Source organism: Agelaius tricolor, unplaced genomic scaffold (genome assembly GCF_023055355.1).
Source record: "Agelaius tricolor isolate 1412-34295 unplaced genomic scaffold, bAgeTri1.0.p SCAF_39, whole genome shotgun sequence".
Taxonomy (NCBI): Eukaryota; Metazoa; Chordata; class Aves; order Passeriformes; family Icteridae; genus Agelaius; species Agelaius tricolor.
Window position 1 is genome coordinate 2505026 of NW_027269299.1, and position 18034 is coordinate 2523059.

The window sequence follows — 18034 nt, forward strand, 5'->3', positions numbered from 1 at the left end:
TTTTAGTCAGCTTTGTCTTAAAGTCTGGGTGGATGGGACCCCTGGTAAGGCCAAAGCAGCACAAGCTGTAATCATTAGACTTAAACCTGGAACATGACCAATAAGAATTAAACAATATCCACTTAAGGTGGAAAACATAAAAATTGCTAAGCCTATCGTAGACAATTGTCTAAAATTTGGGCTGTTACTGGAATATGAATCTGAATAGAATACACCCATTTTACCCATACAAAAGCCTGATGGTTTGAACTACAGTCTGGTTCAATACCTACAGGCTATTAACAAAATAGCTGGAGATCTCCACCCAGTGGTTGCAAATCCATATGCTTTGCTAAGCAAACTAAAAGGTGAATATGGATGGTTTACCATTTCAGATCTCAAGGATGCTTTCTTCTGTATACCCTTGGACCCTGGCAGCCAAAACCGGTTTGCCTTTAAATGGGGAAACCCAGAGACTGGAAGGACAAGTCAATTTACCTGGACTGTAGGGCCACAGGGATTCAACAATAGTCCAACCACATTTGGAAAACACTTTGCTGAGGACCTTGAAAGTTGGGTAAGCCCGTCCACAAATGGAATTGTGTTAGAATAGGTAGATGATCTACTTTTAGCCACTGAAACTTAAAAAGACTGGAATGGACAGTAAGCCTATGAAATGACCTGGGACTAAGTGGATACAAGGCATCCAGAAATCAAGCTCAAATAATCAAACAGGAAGTCATTTACCGAGGCTACAAAATATCCCAAGCGCAGCAGGGACTAAGACAGGACGGCAAAGGGACCACCCACAGAACCCCACTCCCTACTAATGCCAAAGAACTGAGAACCTTTCTAGGAGTGACTGGATGCTGTATTAACTGTGGTAGTGGCTGTGGACTGCTGGTTAAGCCACTGTAGCAGCTCTTAGAAGACAATCCCAGAGACCTGAAATGGACACCCCAAAGTAAGAAAGCCTTTCAAAAGCTGAAGGAGGAATTGAAAAGAGCACCTGCTCTGGGCTGGACAGATGTCTGGGAACCCTTCCAGCTTTTCTCTTATGAGAGGCAAGGGATGGCATTAGGTGCACTAGCTCAAACAGTTGGCCCATAGAAGAGAGCAATAGCATCATTTTCAAAACAACTGGATGCAGTCAGTAGGGGACAGCCTGACTGTAAGCAGTTGCTGCTCTTGTTTCAGACATCCAAGGAGCCTGGAAATTCACTCTAGGTCAACAAATAATTGTGTTTATCTCGCATCCAGTAGCAGCAATTCTTGACCAAAAGGGTGGGCATTGGCTTTCACCTTCCAGATTCCTTAAATATCAGGCAATTTTGGTGGAACAATGCAGCATTACAAAACAAATCTCTTCTCTAGTTCATCCAGCAGCATTCCCAGCTACTCACTAGACAGACAAGGAGCCTTTGTAGCATGACTGGATCAAAACCATTCAGTCCACTTTATTCCAGCTGCCCAGATCTTAAAGAAACCCCAATTCCAAGAGCAGAATCTCAGTACACAGATGGGAGTGGCTTTGTAAGAGCAGATCAGTGAAAATCAGGATATACAATTAGCATGGAGAAATAGGGGATAGAAGCCCTGCACAAGTCAGCTCAGAAGACAGAGATAATCACTTTAACCTGTACCCTCTGACCAGCCTGAGGAAAAAGGATCAATAGATGAACAGATTCCAAGAATGCCTTTAGAGTAATAGACACCCATGAAGCAGTTTAGAAAGATAAAGGACTATTGACAGCTCAAGGAAAGCAGTTGAAGCATTCAGAAGAAATCTTAAAATTGCTGCAGGCAGTACTACTCCCTCAAGAGGTTGCAATTCTGCACTGAAAAGGACATCAGAAAGGGGAAACCGACCCCAAAAGAGGTTACAGGTTGCAAAAAGAGCAGCAGAACAAAGCCATGCTGAGATTCAGGCACTAATGCCCAAAGGTAAGGAACAATATGACAGTGATGTATGTCGTATAATCAGAAAGATCTAGAATTAACAAAGAATTTGCAAGCAGAATGAAAACATTATGTTTTTTCAACTCCTCAGGTATAGACAGTTATGCCAGAAAGAGCATCATGGAAATTAATTAAAGATGAACATAATTGTGTACACTGGGAAGGGGATGCCTTACATAATTATTTGATAAGGACAACAGTAAGATGCAACCTGTACTCTAGTGTAAAGCAGGTAACCCAAGGGTGTGAAATAACATCTTAGAGCCAATCCACAAACCAGGACTAGAGTTGAGCTTGGCACAGTAGACAAGGGACAATATCCTGGACAGCACTGGCAAGTTGACTTTTCTGAATTGCCAAGAAAAGGGGGGTAGAAATACCTTCTGCCTTTAACTGATACCTTCTCAGCATGACCTGAGGCATTCCCAACCCAAACAAATAAAGCCAAAGTTTTCAACATTTTGGTAAACAATATAATGCCCTGGTTTAGAGTGCCTTTAGACATCTCCTCTGACTGAGGAACATGTTTCCTAGCAAGTATTGCACAGCAACTTTGCAATAATCTCCAAATCAACTGGCACCTACACACACTGGATTGGCCCCAGGCCAGTGGCCAGGTGGAAAAGATGAATTATCCGGTAAAACAACAGATAGTCAAAACTGTACCAGAGGCCAACATACCTTGGCCCCAGGCCCTACCTTTGGCTTTATAACGGATTTGATAAGACCAAGAACAAAAGAAAACCTGAATCCCTTTGAAATACTGTACAGAAGACCATATAAGCAAAACTAGCAAGGGGAAGATACTGTACAAGTTGGAGAGGGGTATCTCCAGAACCATGTTGTCCAACTAACACAACAGCTGCAGAAAACAAACCAACACATTTTGAGCACATGAGCAAGAGGATGCTCCTCTCCACCAGGTAGAAAGCCTCTTATCCCAAAATTAAAAAGGAGTTTATTTAGTACTTTTAATCACTTACACAGCCTTTAAAGCTTAAAGCATTCATCTCTTGGATACATTATTCCAGAATTAAAATGCTTTGCAAAAGGCAAGTGGAGTCCAAAAGGGGACCTCAGAAAGAACAGGGGAAACCAAGATGCATTTCACACCATCATCGTCTTCCTGATACTTCTAATCAGAATGCAAGCCACAGCAGATGACTGTCACTACCATAATGATCTCCTTGGCCTGCAAGATTCTGGTAGATGGAACACTCAAAAATATTCAGGACCTAACTGGCTAAAAGAGATTAAAAAGGTAAAAACACTTTATGCCCTTTTAAGGACTAATGACCGAGCAGTTAAAGATTGAGGAAAACCTGACTCCATGCCTGCCTTTCTTGTCCCACCTGAAAGCAGGATCTCTGTGGCTTGTAAATTTGAAACTCACAAACCTCGTTCAGAGAAGATTGCTCGAGTGATCATGCGCATCTGCGACCTTTCTAAAAAGCAGTGTGTGAATTCATTTTCATGTGAATCCTATCAGGATTTTTGCACTATGCAAATTAAAATGGGAGACTATAACCTAGCACAAGATAGTTGCCTTCTTCTGCGGCGCACAGGTGGGGTGGGAGGACCATCATCACACAGAGATCCAGGAATTGAGTCCGCCAGGAATCCGACCCAACAAATATTATTTCCAACAGGCAGCTCTTGTGCGACTAGAGTTAGAAATTGTCCTGCTTGTACGCTCAGTACATGGAACAGGTCTCATACAGGATCTGCTTTTGAGAATTGAATTTCACTCTTGGGATATTCCAGGCCATCAGAAATAGTAACCAATCAAGCTGGAGGGGTAGCCAGGAGCACAATTATCCTGTTAGGGTATATCATGTCCAATTTCATGACCATGTGATGGCAACCCAGATATGCATGGAATCCAGTATCACAGCTGCATCCTCTTATGGGCTGAGGTACTCAGAATACTCAACCATTTGTAGTGGGAACTTTGTAAAGCATCCTTTGTAATACTACCAGGGGCCAGTGCAAGGTTTCTGAAGGTTTCTGAAATGCTTGCCTACAGGCAGGCAATGTATCTGAAGAAACCAGTTACCATGCCTTGGGCACTCGACAAGGAGTGAAACGGAATGGGTCACACAACAGACATTTAAAATTAAAATCAAAACAAACAACTTTACATCAGCAAACAACTCCGTAGAACGGGACCCATAAGTGAAATAATATAGTCTTTCACTCTGGGGTAAGACAAACAAACGAACAATTGTTGCCTCTAAATCCACAGTACTCTCTGAAAAAGCTGGAGGTAAAGATACAAGCTAATGTTTCCAAAATTAAACAGCAATACTGCCCACTCATACAGCAAAGCCTAAAAGAATTGGAGCCGTGGATACATTCCCAGACACCAAATGATAGGTATAAAAAAGACTTAAGGGGATGGCTTGGGTCTGAACTGGGAGTATTAAATTCTATTGATCAAGAAGTCTTACTCAAGAAAGTAAGCACTGTGAGCTCTTATACTGGACAGACACAAACTCCTCTCAGATCAACCCTGCTATCACTTGCCCATACCCAAAGCCTGGCAGCTAACCTATTAAGCACCCTGGCCAACAATACACAGCAGGATTTTCAAGCAGTTGGTGGCTTTATGGGAAAACTACAGGGTAACATTTCTTTAGCATTTCAATGTACACAAGCTGAGCTGTGTATGTCTATGGTCTGTAATCTCAGGAAAACTGCCCGGAGCTCCCCGTGAGCCTGATGGCCGCCTCTCGCAGGGGCTCCTGTGGGCTGTCCTGGCACAGCAGGGCCCGGCGCAGGTGCTCGGCTGCTCTGCTCCTGTCCTCTGCCAACTGGAGAGAGCCAGGAGGGTGCAGCTGGTGCAGGCTCAGCCCCTGGGCTGGGCTCTCCCTGTGGCCAGCACTGGCCTCCCCTGGCCACACAGCCCTGTGAGGCAGCCAGCAGCCACTGGGGCTTGGCTCTGGAGGGGGCACAGGGCTTGGTGCTGCCCAAGAAAAAATAAAGGAAAACTTCTGACCCCTGAGACAAATGGCAGTGTTGGAGATACTTTTTGCAAGGGATGGACAAAATAATGACCCTGACAAGGTCAGATGCACAGTGCAAATGTGGTGGAGCCGTGCACAGCAGGGGCCATCTGAATACTCCAGCTTCATGGGAACAATGCATTTTGTGGATAACCAAGAGACAGTGAGTTCTGGAGCAAGCAAACTCAGGAATGATGAGACCATCGTCCATGGCCTGACACACACTCATGTCTCTGCTGTGCTCGAGACTCAAGGATGAACAGGAAAAATTCAGAGAGAAGATGAGGAAGGAGATGAGCAAGGACAGTTCCCATGTGGCACCAGTGCAAACCAGAGGCCCCAGTGTCAGAGCCCAACATCCCCCAGCTAGGGGGAGGGAGTACACCCCACGAGTGGGCCTGTGGTTCTTCCTGTATGAACATGGGCAAGACATGAGAGGGTAGAATGGAAAACTCATCTCTGTCCTAGCAGCCTGGGTATGCGAGCTAAAGGAGGAAACTACTAAGAGAGGGATTTACACCCAAATGAATGCAGCCCCAGCTCCCCGTGACCGAGCTGCCAGGTATAGCAGAAAGGAGCATGATATGTCAGATGCCCTTGAAGGAATATCCAGAATATACACCCAGGGAGGGAATGGTAGCCAGGACTAGAGAGGCCCTGCCTCTAGCCAGGTAGAGGCCAGGGAAAATTGTGTCTTTTGGGCTGTGTGGATCACTGGCACACCAGAGCCATGGATATACAAGGCTTTTGTCCATACTGGTGCACAGTGTACTCTAATCCCTTCAGGACATGTGGATGCAGAACCCATTTCCATTGCCAGGGTGATGGGGGGATTGCAGCAGGTGATCCTGTTGGAAGCCAAGGTGAGCCTGACTGGGAAGGAGTGGCAGAAATTCCTATTCTGACCGGCCCAGAGGCCCCGTGTATTCTGGGCATAGACTTCCTCTGGAAGGGCTTTTAGAAAGACCCAAATGGACTCAGGTGGGCTTTTGGAATAGCTGCTGTAGAGACAGAGAACATGAAGCAGTTGAACACCTTGCCTGGACGATCAGAAAACCCATCTGCAGCAGGACTCCTGAAGGTGGCAGAGCAACGAGTGCCGATTGCCACCTCGACAGTGCAACACCGGCAGTATCGAACAAATCGGGATGCCGTGATCCCCATGCACAAAATGATCCATGAGCTGGAGAGCCAAGGGCTAGACAACAAAACCCACTCACCCTTCAACAGCCCCATCTGGCCTGTGCACAATTCTGACAGAGAATGGAGATTGACTGTGGACTATCGTGCCTTGAATGAAGCGACTCCACCGCTGAGCGCGGCTGGGCCGGACAAGCTGGAACTCCAGTACGAGCTGGAGTCCAAGGCAGCAAAGTGGTACGCCACTGTTGGCATTGCTAACGCGTTTCTCTCCATTCCTCTGGCAGCAGAATGCAGGCCTCAGTTTGCTTTCACCTGGAGGGGCGTGCAGTACACCTGGAACTGACTGCCCCAAGGGTGGAAGTACAGCCCCACCATGTGCATGGACCAATCCAGGCTGCACTGGAAAAGGGTGAGGCTCCAGAACACCTGCAGTACATGGATGACATCATAGTGTGAGGGAACACAGCAATGGAAGTATTTGAGAAAGGAGAGAAGATCATCCAGTTCTGCTGGAAGCTGATTTCGCCATCAAGAAGAACAAAGTCAAGGGACCTGCCCGAGAGATCCAGTGCCTGGAAGTAAAGTGGCAAGATGGACGGCATCAGATTCCCACTGAGGTCGTTAACAAGATCACTGCGATGTCTACACCAACCAGCAGGAAGGAAACACAAGGTTTCCTAAGCACCACAGATTTTGGAGAATCCCCATTCCCAAGTACAGCCAGATTGTGAGCCCTTTCTAACTGGTCATCTGCAAAAAGACGCTTTCCACTGGGGCCCTGAGCAGCAACAAGCCTTTGCCCAGATCAAGCAGGAGATCGCTCATGCAGTGGCCTTGGCCCAGTCAGGACAGGAGCAGAGGTGAAGAACGTGCTCTACTCTGCAGCTGGGTAAAATGGCTTGTCCTGGAGCCTTTGGCAGAAGGTGCCTGGGGACGCTCAGGGCCGACCCCTGGGATTCTGGAGCTGAAGTTACAGAGGGTCCAAAGCCAACTCCACTCCCACAGAGAAGGAAATCTTGGCTGCCTATGAAGGAGTCCAGGCTGCCTCAGAGGTGGTTGGTATGGAAGCACAACTCCTCCTGGCAGCCCGACTACCGGTGCTGGGGTGGATGTTCAAAGCAAAGGTTCCCTCTACGCACCATGCCACCAGTGCTACATGGAGCAAGTGGATTGCTGTTATCACACAGCGCGCCCATACTGGAAACCTGAATGGCCCTGGGATTCTGGAAATAATTACAAACTGGCCGGAAGGTGAAAACTGTAGTCTCACTGACAAAGAGAAGCAGGAACAAGCAACAAGGGACTGAAGAAGCTCCACCATAAAACCAATTACCAGCAGAGGAAACACGCTAGGCTCTTTTCACTGATGGCTCCTGTCGCATCATAGGGATGAACTGGAAGTGGAAAGCAGCTGTATGGAGCCCCACATGACAGGTTGCTCAAGCTACCGAAGGAGAAGGTGGATCAAGTCAACTTGCTGAACTCAAAGCTGTTCAGCTGGCCCTGGACATTGCTGGGTAAAAATATAATTGAGTCTCTTTGACTTGCTCTTTTTGGCCTATAAAAGCTGGAGCCACTTTCGGGGCAAGTTTGGAGACCTCATCTATGGGTGGATGGATGACCTAGGATTTTCCCAATTGCTGGGAATGGTTCCCCAGGTCCTTGGTGAAAAATGCAGCTCCCCAGCAAGTGCAGATCTGCAAGATGAGAAACAATTTAGGCAATTGGTGATGCATCTTTCTAAATCGCTCTCCTTTCTTTCTTACAGTACTGATTTAGGGGCACTACCTTGCTTGTTTTTGCTTGTTACTAAAACCAAGCGCACATTTTTTATTGAGTGTATTATCTTACATTGTGGTTCCTTCATATTCCCAGTAAAAGAAGAACATTATTTCCAGTGATGTGTCCTTTAAATCGCCTCAGTCAATTGGCAGAACACCAGGAGGCCCCTGAGGAGCCAGGGCACTGGGAAGCCCTGAGGAATTGGGTGTCAGAGGGCACAAGCAGCCCCCAGGCAGCCGCCTTGTCCCTGGCACCCGGCTGCTCTGGCGCTTCCCCAGAGCGTCTCCCAGGCCTGCGGCAGAGCCCTCCAGGCCGAGCCTCAGCAGGAGGGTGGGGGCACCCCTGAGGTGCCCAGGCTGGGCTGGCTGGGCACAGGGAGGGCAAAGCTCCCCTGCTGGGGCATGGGATGAGGCAGTGGGAAGCCAGAAAACCTGAGATTTTACCCCCAAATGTTCTGTCTTTGCCCTAACATTTACCTCAGGTTTTGTCACAAAATGATCTCCATGTGCCCTCTAGAAATTACTCAGACTTTTCCTCAAAAGTAATTTTTTTCCCTAGAGATCACCTTAAATTTTCCTGCTCAAATATCTACTACATGTACTCGACAGTTCACCTCTGATTTCATTATTCTCACAGTCCAGTGATTACCTCAACTGGAAAGCCCAAATGTTCATTCCGTGCCCTACAGGTGGCACCAGGTAATTCCAGCATTCCTGTGCTATGAAGTTCTCTCCCTGGAAGCTACTGCAGCTTTACCCCTGGCCAAGTGAAACACTCCCTGGTGCTGAGGCAAGCCTGGCCCATGCTCCTCGGTGTGTATGAGCGCAGGGCAGCCCCAGGGCAGCTCCCCCAGGGCTTCTGCAAGGCCGCCCGGCGCCCGGCCCCGCGGGGCGGCCCCAGCGGGTTCGAGTTGCCGCCCGCGGCTGAGGGGAGCGGCGGGGCGGGGCCGCCCGCGCCTGGGCGGGAAACGCTCCCTGCGGCGGGGAGCGGGCGGCGGCGGCGCAGCGGGGAGCGGCCCGGCCCTGCCGTGTCCCTCAGGGCGAGCCCACGGCCCCTCAGCGGCCCTGGCGTCCCTTCAGCCAGCGGCATGTGCGCTCAGCCACACGCGGCGTGCCCGTGTCCCCCTCACTTTCCCTCAGTGACACCGCTTCACCCTGGGAGACACGACAGACACCCGCCTCCCCTCAGGGACTCACGCTGGCCTCAGTGGCATGCAGGGCATTTGCATCCCATTCAGAGACTGTCATGACACCTCAGTGACCCACGGGGCATCTGCCTTCCCTTCAGTGACAGAAAGGCACCTGCAACCTGCTGGTGAAGCCTCAAGTCTGCTCAGTGACCCCATGTGCCCTCAGCATTGGGACACCCACTTTTCTCTCAGTGACCCTCATGTCCCATCAGCAAACCAAGAGGCACCAGCCATCCTGTGGGCGACTCAGAGTGAGTGCAGTGGGTCATGGCGGCCAGGGGCCAGCAGCAAGCAGAAAGCCAGGGCTGGGGAACAGGTTCTGCTCTGCTTACAGCATGGGCTGAGGGCCGGGAGAGCTCCATTTCCCCCTTGAGATGTTGGAGACAGGGCCTTTCACCCTCCTTACAGGGCTGCCCCTCGCTGCAGGCAGCCAAAGGAGCATGACGGCAAAAGGCCAAGGACAGCAAAGCAAAGAGCCAGCCCTGCAAACAGGGAGGCAAACCCAGTTTGGCACCCAAAAGTGCCTGCCGCTCTCATGTGTCCCTGCCCTGGGAATGCCAGGAATGCCCTTTGTCCAGAGGGCCTTTCTGTGGCCCCTCTTGGCTCAAAGCTGCTGCTCTTCTGGCTCAATGGGGCCTAAAGCCACAGAACTCGGCCTCCCCCAGAGCAACAGGAACAAGACTCGGAGAGCAGACAGTGGAGCTCAATGCCTAAGGCTGAGGGGCTGGGGGCTCCAGTCTGGAGCACATGTAGGACACACGCCCAGCCCCACAACTTCTGGCCTCACAGCCCTGAAAGGCCGGGACCAGGGTTCCACACCTGATTCCAGGGGGTCCCTCCAACCGCCCACTGAGGAAGCGCCAGAGCAGCCGGCTGTCAGGAACAAGGCAGCTGCCAGGGGGCTGCTTGTGGCCTCTGACAGCCCATTGCTCAGGGCTTGCCAGCGCCCCAGCCCCTCAGGCCCTGCCCCAGCCCGGCCAAGCTGCCCAGCAGCAGCGCCACAGCCTCACAGCAGCTCCAGAGCAGCCCCATCCAGAGGCACCCGGGAGCCCTCAGCAAGGCAGGCAGCAGCACACGGGCGGGAGGACACGGATGGCGCTTCCTGCCTGGCACAGGCCTTGTGGCCATCTCCAGGCACTGCTCTGGCAGGGATCCCCGCAGCTCCGGCCCCTGCCCAGCCGCTCTGTGGGCAGCACAAAGGCTTCAGCAGAACCACCAAAGGCCAAGGGGCTTCTGGCCATTTCCCCTTGCCCACCGCATGCCTGGGCAGCTGGCTGAGCACAAGCACCCTTTTCCCCCTCTTCCCCTCTGCCCTACAGACCCTGGGCAGAAAAAAAGTCTCCTGAGATTCTTTGTATTATAACACAGTCTATATTTACATAGGAAAAAAATAGAATGGAAGAAAAGAAAATGGAAGAGAAGAAAAGAAAAATCTTAAAGAAAACTAAAAATCCCCACTGGCTCAGGTTGCCCCAGCAAAGAGAGCCTCCCGGATCAGCTCTCCTCAGAGCTCCAGCAGTGCAGCCAGCTGAGCCGTGACAGACGAGGCCGAGTCATCCATGCCCTGCGCAGCTGATCGTGCAGCCTCTGGAAGATGGAATATCGCCCACTCGCTGTTGTTCAGAGGACATGCAGTGTTTGAAATGCCAGCTCTGACACAGCACTGCTCATGTCCTCCTTCAGGCTTTCAAGGGCTGCAAGAGAGAGGAACAGAGCTGTGGTAAATAGGTATGATTTGTGCTGACAAAATTGAAACAGTAATCAATATGGATGCAGTAATTAATATTTGGAAGTAATAATAAAACAGGTAAAAGTTGTAATGCCAACAAAAAAGGGAGAGGAGGGGTTCCACCCCCCCCCTCCCTGCAGATGTTCAAGGACAGGAGGAAAAAGCAAGAGATAACAGTTACTAAAAATTACAGAAAGAAGGGAAAATCTGGTTGGGTCCCAGGAAAACGCCAGCTATAAGAGATTTATTGCTTTGATGCTTAAATGTAGTAATAGGTTAGTTTTGGATTACATTGTACTGGCTTGGTGCGCATGTGTAACCCAAAGGTGAATTAAAGGACATCAAGGAAGAGGAGAGGCCTTCATCAAAAAATGACCCCCAAAGGCTTGTGCGACAACCAAAACGAGCGGTGGAGCATGCGCGGTAAAGGTGGTGATGAGGGCGGAGGTAGAAGTGTGATGAATCGAAAATGGGAAGAGATGACATTGACACATGGCATAAAAGGGGGGAATCTTCACTTGGAAAGCTCGTACATGAGGTGGCAAGGGTCCTGCACTCCATGGCCCGCGGTTATCCTTTGCTTATGCGCTATTATTACAACCAAATTATCCCTTATTTTTAATCAAATTATATTGTCAAGATATATTTTCTGAACTATTCAATTGAAATTGCTGCTATCTCAAATATTGTTTGGTTTTTTATGATGGGATAATTTAGCAAACATAACAGAGCCAAGGTCAGATCCCAGATCTGTGGGGAGCCAAGGAGAGCCCCCTGTCTGGGCCATCGCAGCCGGCTCCTGCCATGGCCAGGAGGGAGCAGGGAGCAAGGGAATCAGCCCGAAGCTGCTGGCCACAAATGGCTCACGTGGCCCTGAAATTTCAGGGTGCTCTGCCCCCGGGAGCAGAGCCCTCCACAGCCAGGGCAGGGCTTGCAGCTGTCCCCGGCAGCCCCCGCTGTCAGCCCGCTGGCCTCACTCACCAGTGCAGATCAGCTGCAGCTCTTGCTGCTGCCCCCTCAGGTGCCGCCCGGCCATGCCTGTGAACACAGAGCCTGTCAGGGCGCCAGCGGCACAGCTCCCTGCCGGCGGCGCTGCCAGCCCTGCGGCCACACGGGCTGCTGGCCCGGCAGGGCTCAGCCCGGGCCCTTGCCGCACGCTGCCGCCCCAGGGCACGGCTGCCAGAGGGCGGCAGCAGCAATGCCCAGGCCGGGCGGGGCTCCACAGCGCCGGGCCCGGCTGGCACTGCCGGGGCAGCAGGCAGGGCTGGGGCCGAGCTGCGGCGGGCCGGGCCGGGGAGGGAGCCCGGGCTCGTGGCTCACCCATGAACCTGACGGCCGCCTCTCGCAGGGGCTCCTGTGGGCTCCGCAGGTAGCGCAGGGCCTGGCGCAGGTGCTCGGCCGCTCTGCTCCTGTCCTCTGCCAGCTGCAAAGAGCGGCAGGAGGGGAAGGGTTGGCGTGGGCTCAGCCCCTGGGCCGGGCGCTGCCTGCGCCCCGCCCCGGCCTCCCCTGGCCGCACAGGCCTGAGGCGCGGCCAGCAGCCGCTGGCCAAGGGCTCCCGAGGGCAGGGGGCGGAGGGCCGGCTGCTGCCCGGGGAGCCGCGGTGCCGGCCCACAGCCCCGCCGGGCCGGGGCTCCATGGGCACCCGGCTGGGGCCCACGGGAGCCTGGAGAAGAGCCCGCGCGGCCTCTGGCTGCAGCAGCGGGCAGGGGCACAGCTGCCCGGCCCCGCACACTGAGCGCCGCCCTCAGGGGCCTTCTCCAGGCTGAGCCTGGGGGTTCTCGGCTCCTCTTACCAGGCACTCGCCAAACCTCCATGTCTGATCCACCTGGAGCATTTCTTCGAGATTCCTCCTCTTTAGGAATCTGGCCGAAGAATGCAGTACTACACAGGAGGCCTGGAGAGCAGCAGAGAGGCATAGATGGCCCCACAGGCCAGGGTACAGGAGCATCCCAGTGCCACAGCCTGAAGGAGGCTGCAGCCTGCAAGGTGCCAGGGCAGGAGGCAGCCCAGTCCCCTCCCAGGGGGACAGCAGGTGGCCACAGGTCGTCACCTTAGCAACAATCTGATTCTCATCATGGCAGTGCAAGTAGAGTGGCACCAGGCTCTGGCGCACGTGGGACTTCAGGGCCTTTCTTCCATCTTCTGTTAATAAGTCCAGCATCTCTTGAAAGACACACATGGAGTTCAGCTGCACCTGGATATCATCCTGTATGAGAGGAAGGGAAAAGACCTCAGCATCAGCTGCTTCAGGCCCCCCAGGGCACAGGCCTGCATCTGCACAGGGCACCAAGTGTCCGGGCAGCAGCCGGTGGCCGAGGCTGTGGGCACAGAGCCTTACGTGGTCAAAGAGTGGCAGGAGCGCCTCAGCCAGCTGCAGGGCAATGGGGGTGGCTATTGGGGCACCATTATCCAGGAGCAAATATCGCAGTAGAAGAATGGTCATCCTGATCATGTGGCTATCATTTTCCTGCAGGAGCTCCACAAGACTTTCAGTCAGGCTGCCCATTTTTTCAGCCTGTGTGGAACACAAGGTTGTGAAAGGCAAGCCTGCCGCCGCAGGGCCCAGAGGCCAAAGGCCTGTCCCAAAGCACTGGGGCAGCTGAAGTGAAGCGAGAGGCAGGAGAGCTGGGAGCAGCTGCCCCAGCGCCCCAAGCCCAGGCAAGGCCAAGTGACTGCCTTGCCCAGCCCCACACTGCCTGCACGGCTTCAGCCACTGCCCCCTTCTCACCATCAAGGGATTCTTGCCCAGCACTACCAGGCCTCTGAGTGCCAAGTAACGCCTGGCCCTGTGCTCGCTCTGCAGGTTCCGTGCCATGATCTCCAGAACACTGTCACTGCATTCCCTCAAGTCCAGGCACTCAAGGACCTGAAAGGCACCGGGCAGTGACAGGGAGATGACCGGCAGGAGCCCGGAACTGCACAGGGCTGGGCCCAGGCAGCAGCACAGGGCACGGGCACCGTCCTGGCAGCTGTGCCTACGAGAGGGCAGAGAGCTGGGAGGCAGTGCTGGCCTTGAGGCTCACCTCCACAAGGAATGCCAGGGCAGGGAAATCCCAGTATGGCATCTCTTGGCCGAGCAGGGCGAGCAGGTAGAATGCAATCCCGGAACAGAAGTGTACGGCTGACTGGCAAATTTCTCTAAAGAGAGGAAAAAGCAAACAAGACCCTGAGCCAGTGGGGCAAATCTCTCCCAGGAGTGACTCTCAGAGTTCTCATCTTTCCCCACCACCCTTCCAGCAAGGGGACGTGACTCCCAAGGGCCATTTGGGAGTTGGTCGCTCATGGGCACCCTCCTCTGCCAGCCTTTTCTAGTCTGCTTGGCCATCCTTCAGTGACAAGGCCCTCTGGCCCATGATCATGGGCAGTTTGGGGGACACCTGGGCACAGAGCACAAATGTCAGAGGCAGTGGGGAGAAGGGGCTCTTACCTGGCCAGCAGAGCCACGGCAAAGTGGTGGGTGTCCAGAGAGAGCAGCGTGTCCCAGCCACACCTGCGTTCCATTGCCACCACCACATGCTCACAGCGGAGAAGGCAGAGCAGGCACTTCAGGGTGCGCACTGCAAACCTGTGTGCACAGCAAAGGCCAGGTGACGCTGGAAGCACTGGCTCCTTGGCAGGCCACATGGCAGGGACAGGAGGAGTGGGATGGAGCACCTGTTGGGGCTGGTGGCAAGGCTGTGCTCTTGCTGACATCCCTTCCAGAAGGCATCGACCTCCTCTGGCATCTCTTCTGTGCTGGAGAACACTTGGAAGAGCAGATGCACAAATAGGCGGGGGAAATACACCTTCAATATCCGTGGCAGACAGGGCACCTGCAGGATCTTCCACATCACCACGGTTGCCTGCAAAGCCCCCCAGGACAGCGCTCAGTGCCCAGGCGTCCGTGTGGCAGGGCCCGAGCGTGGCAGGGAGAGGCCCGGAGAGAGGCAGGGGGAGCACGGGGCCAGCTGGGCCTGAAGCTGCCCCTGGGCCAGGTTTCAGGCCAGCGCCTGAGGCAGGCAGATGCAGTGGGGGAAGGAGGATGGAGAGCTCTGGAGAGGCGGCCTTGGGGTCAGCAAAGGCCACTTGCAGAAACTCACAGCCAGGCCAAAGACACCCGTTTGGTCCCCATCGGAGGTGCACGTGCTGTACTCTGGCCAGCTCCCCAGCACATCCAGGAGAGTCAGCTGTGCCAGCTCCGCAGTCCTGGCTGAGCCCATGATGGTCTTCCACATGGCCATGGCAGCTCTGCGGGGTCAGAGCTCTGTCTCAGGGGGGTCTCAGAAACAGCAGCGGGGGGAGCTGAGCTGGCTGCCACTTCTGCTTCTGCCCACTGGCCCTGGCCAGCAGCAGCCAGGCAGCCCAGGCCTGTGGGGACAGAGCCCTGAGGGGCAGGGAGGGAGCATGGCAGCAGGCTCAGGGGCCGATGTGCCAGGGCTGGGAAAGGCAGCAGCCAGAGGGCCCTGGAAGTCTCTGTTGCTCAGACACCTGCGTCAGGCTTTACAGGGTGATGGGCTGGGGAGGCCTGAGCTCTCTGGGCAGGTGGGCCCCATACCTGTCACAGGACGGGGCCACATGCAGGAGTGTCAGGACTGCGTCATCTGGCTGTGCTTCCGTCAGATCCAGCAGGGCCTCGTCCAGCCTGGGCTCAGCACAGTCATTGGCCATGAGCCACTGGTGGATGAACCTCACCATGGCGGGCACCTGCAGAAGGCACAGGGAGACTTGGGAAGCTGCCAGAGGGAGCAATGTTCCCAGCTTGCCCAGAGACATGATTCCCTTCCCAGCGCACTGCCATGTGGCCTCAAAGGCTCACAGCAACCAGCATGCGTGGCTTGGGAGGCCAAGCAATTCCTGGGAGGATCAAACCCTGCTCACAGGCTGCTTACTTGGTCTGGATAGTAAAAACCTTCCTCTACAAGATAACACAGGAGGGCAGCGCTGGTCTTGCTTTGGAACATGGGCGAGTATGCTTGGAGCCCAGTGCCCATGGCGATGGTCTCTTCCTCCTGCATTCTCTTTAGAAATTTGCAGATGAACTGTAGGAGAAGGGCAGGAAGCCGGAGATGTTGCACGGAGTTCTGCACACACGGTGCTGGGCTGAGCAGGGACAGCAGGCCCAGCCCAGCTGGGGGTGGCTGCAGGTACCTGTGCTGTGCTGCGGAAGCGGCCACGGCTGGATTCCTGCTCTTGTGTGCGCTCCAGGGCTGCATCTGGCAAAGAGTGAGCGCAGCCAGAGCTGAGGGGCTGCGGGAGAGGCCGGAGAACACAGCCCAGCCCTGTGCCCCCCAGGCTGGGAGAGCCCCAGGGTGCCCCAGGGGATGGAGCACGGCCACTGCGGGGTGTCTGCCCGGGCCCTCTTCTGTCCTGTCCGTGGGCATTTCCCCAGGGGATTGCATGGGATGGGATGGGATGGGATGGGATGGGATGGGATGGGATGGCATGGCATGGCATGGCATGGCATGGCATGGCATGGCATGGCATGGAATGGCATGGCATGGCATGGCATGGCATGGAATGGCATGGCATGGGACGGGATGGGATGAGATGGGATGGGATAGGATGGGATGGGATGGGGCCAAGTTGGCTGCAGCCTCCAGCCCTGCAGCCCAGCTCGTCCACTCACCTTCCTGTGGTGGCTGGAATGGCACCACCTCCTCAGTCTCGTGTGCTGGGGCAGCTCCAGGGCCTTCTTCCCTCCTCTTCCTCCTCCAGCCAGGCCATCTTGGGTACTCTCGGGGGTCTCTGCTCCATGTCTCTGACTGGAGCTACTTGTGGGAGAGGTGCCCTGGGAAAGCTCCGGGGCACCAAGTCCCACACTCTGCCCTTGAGGGCAGCTGCAGAATAGAAGCCTCGCAAGGCCACGGGTCACCGAGTCCTGTGCTCTGGCCTCGAGCTCAGCTGCAGGAACAAGGCTGCAGAAAAGCTCGGGCTCAGACGGGAACGAGCGTGCTGTGCGGGGGCTCCTCATGGCACCACTCTGTCCCGTTGTGCCCCGTTGCGGGCTCCCAGCTCTGGGCAAGCTTCTATTTCCCACGTGTCACAAAGGGCCCTTGGACACCGGGTTCCGTTCCATGGCACGGTGACCGTGCTGCAGCGTGCCAGCCAGGGCCCTTGCACACACGGCCGCCTGCCCTGGGGCCGCCCCCAGCCCAGCCAAAGTGGCCCAGGCTGGAAGGAATGCCTGGCACCAGGTGTCTAAGGCAGCCCCACAGGATCTTTAGGAAGGGCTCAGAGCATCAGCAAACGCTGCCTTGCTCTGCGGGCTCAGGGCAGCAGAAGGAGCCCCCAGGGCTGCCAATGCAGCCGCGCTGGGAAGGGCATGGGGCCAGGCTGGAAGGAATGCCTGGCACCAGGTGTCTAAGGCAGCCCCACAGGATCTTTAGGAAGGGCTCAGAGCATCAGCAAACGCTGCCTTGCTCTGCGGGCTCAGGGCAGCAGAAGGAGCCCCCAGGGCTGCCAATGCAGCCGCGCTGGGAAGGGCATGGGGCCTTCCAGGGAAGCTGGCACGGCCTCCTTGGGACACGTCCCGGCCCGTGGCCATCCTAAACCCGCGGGTGTGACACGCACAAGGAACGTGTGGGCCCGGGCACGAATGCTGCTAGGAGCCCTGGGGCCCGGGCAACGCTGACAGCAGCAGCTGTGGCAGAGTCCCTGCCCAAGCAGAGCTGCCAGCCCCGGAGCCCTGGCAGCGCTGGTGCCCGTCTCCTGCCCCAGAGACCTGTGCCCCCGGGGGCTTCTGTGCCACAGGGAGCCAAAGCCCACCTGCATTGGGGGCTGTGCTCCTTCCTGCAGGGGATGATGGCCAGAGCACCTGGGGAAACTGCTGGCAAGACTTGGTCTCTGCCAGATGATGTTGCTCCTTCCTGAAATGTATTTTTTTCATGGAAGGCATTCGCAGTAGCACCACAACACCATCCCTTTCTGAGTTTCCCAGGGCAATTAGATTGCAAAGTAACACTGTGATGTTTCCTTCTGCTTTTCTCACTCTCTTTCCTCCATTCTGGGAAAAATAGAATCTGCCCAGGCTCTGACATTCTCAGCTTCAGTTGCTGCCTGTCTGGCTGTGGCAGCTCATGTCCAAACAAAACTGTGTCCCTGCTGGGCACAGCAATGGGTGGCCACAAATGGGGAGGTTCCCCAGAGAACAGGAAGGCAGACATGTGGAAGTACAGAGGATAAGGATAACTCTGGGAGGAGAAGCTGTTCAGAGTCTCTGATTACAGTGCCTGCACCCTGAAGCAGCAGCCAGGAGAAGTGCTGTAAGCA

The 18034-nt window shown here is 54.5% G+C and overlaps 1 protein-coding gene across 1 annotated transcript in view; it reads right to left on the reverse strand.

Moving 5' to 3' along the window:
• LOC139603513 (zinc finger protein 594-like) overlaps window positions 1–18034 on the reverse strand; it is a gene marked incomplete at its 5' end in the record, with an annotated part of 428549 nt that overhangs the window by 270438 nt on the left and 140077 nt on the right. The gene's annotated exons all lie outside the window — the stretch shown is intronic.